The 1863-nt window shown below is 43.3% G+C and overlaps 1 non-coding gene across 1 annotated transcript; it reads right to left on the bottom strand.

Annotated features, from left to right (window-relative positions):
- Positions 1–993: 993 nt before the first annotated feature.
- LOC120268123 lies at positions 994–1100 on the bottom strand. Its single transcript, XR_005538792.1, has one exon. It is a non-coding gene; the product is annotated as a small nucleolar RNA R71 (small nucleolar RNA).
- Positions 1101–1863: the final 763 nt, after the last annotated feature.

Genomic DNA, 1863 nt, shown 5'->3' with positions numbered 1-1863 from the left:
CTTAGGTTTGGGATTATGTATTTAAGGATTTCCATGACTAACCATTGCATCGATTAGGAAGCATAATAGAGGGTTCTTGCACTTGAAACGGTTGTCCTAGGCGGAGCATTATCCGAGTACCCCATCTTTATCGGTTGCCTTACCTCCACCTTTACTCGTGCTTTCTTACTCGTTCTTACTTTTGAGAATTGAATCATTGTCACACTTATCACTACTGATCTTTCATATAGCTAAGAAGCGGATTAAGTATTTTTATTCCCTACTTTCTGTGGATTCAATATCCGCTCATCCAGGATTATTACTTCGACAAACCCGTCCACTTGCGGGATATACTCAAGGGGACCTTGTCAAGTTTTTGGCGCCATTACCGGGGAGTAGGCGTTTAGAGATACTTTGCACTTTGTTTTCTTAGCTATTTCACCATACATTCTATTTCATACCTTCTTATTCTATCATCGTTATGATTTTTTTTTCTTTTTTTTTGGGTGCAGCTCTAGGTTATGACCCGAGGGAATCCCTCAATATTTATTGAAGGAGATCCTGAGCTTGAACGTACACTTAGAAGAAAAGGGAAAGGGCCTGTGCAAGAACAGTCTAATTTAACTGATTTGGAAGTGGAAGAATATGAAAACATGGCAGAATAGAACGAGCAAGAGTGGACATTATCTGATTATGTCAGACCTTCACTGTTGGGGACACAATCGAGCATTGTGCATCCCCCGATTATAGCTCAGAACTTTGAGCTGAAGCCGGCATTCATCCACATATTGTAGCAATCCGTACATTTCAACGGTTTGGCCGATGAGGATCCAAACAGTCATATAGAGAGTTTTCTCGAGCTGTGTGATATGCTAAAGATAAATGGAGTGACGGATGATGCCATCAGTTGAGAGCCTTCCCATTTTTCCTAAAGGGGAGAGCGAAGCAGTGGCCACATGGGAGGAGATGGTAGATGCTTTTCTTGCCTGTTATTTCCCTCTCGGAAAATCTGCAAAGCTTAGGAATGAGATCTCATCCTTTGTTCAGTTAGAATTGGAGTCTCTATTCTAGACATGGGAAAGGTTTAAGGAACTCCTGAGAAAGTGCGCGCAACACGGATTTCCGGAGTGGATGATTGTTCAGACCTTTTACAACGGTTTGAATCCGAGTACAAGGAAACTCTTGGATGCAGCAGTAGGAGGTACCTTAGGTAGCAAGACCCCAAATGAGGCCGTCAATTAATTGAGGAAATGGGGCTAAACAGCTACCAATGGAATGCTAGGGAGAAGAAAAAGGTCACCGGTCTCCATGAAATAGATGCGGTAACTTCATTGGCAGCTCAAGTGGAAAATTTGAGTAATAAGTTAGATCTTCTAACTTCAAATAGAGTGGCGGCCGTGACTAATTGCACCGGGTGTGGTGGAGGACATGCTCCCTCCGATTGCCCGATCTCTATCGGTGATGTTTCTTCGGTGGAGAACGTTGATTTTGTAGGTAATGGTATGAGACCTCAAGGAAACCCATATAGCAATACCTACAATCCAGGTTGGAAGAATCATCCCAATTTCTCATGGAGTAATCAGGGTCCACAAAAGGCCATTGGGCCACCGGGTTTCCAACAACAACAACAAGCTCTTCAGGTGGAAAACAGAGTCTCAGGTTTGGAAACCCGAATGAATGACTTAGAGAAGCGCTTGACTAGATTTGTACAATCTACAAATACAAGGTTTGAATCAGTCGAGGCTACACTTCGCAACCACACCGCCTCTTTGTATAACCTTGAAAATCAAGTAGGGCAAATTGCAAAGTCTCTCTCTGAAAGGCCACATGGAAGCTTGCCGAGCAATACAGAGACCAACCCTAGAGAGCACATGAAGGCGATCA

Source organism: Dioscorea cayenensis, chromosome 8 (genome assembly GCF_009730915.1).
Source record: "Dioscorea cayenensis subsp. rotundata cultivar TDr96_F1 chromosome 8, TDr96_F1_v2_PseudoChromosome.rev07_lg8_w22 25.fasta, whole genome shotgun sequence".
NCBI classification, from domain to species: domain Eukaryota; kingdom Viridiplantae; phylum Streptophyta; class Magnoliopsida; order Dioscoreales; family Dioscoreaceae; genus Dioscorea; species Dioscorea cayenensis.
The sequence above is the reverse complement of the archived record's forward strand: the minus strand, read 5'-3'. Positions and strand labels throughout refer to the sequence as shown.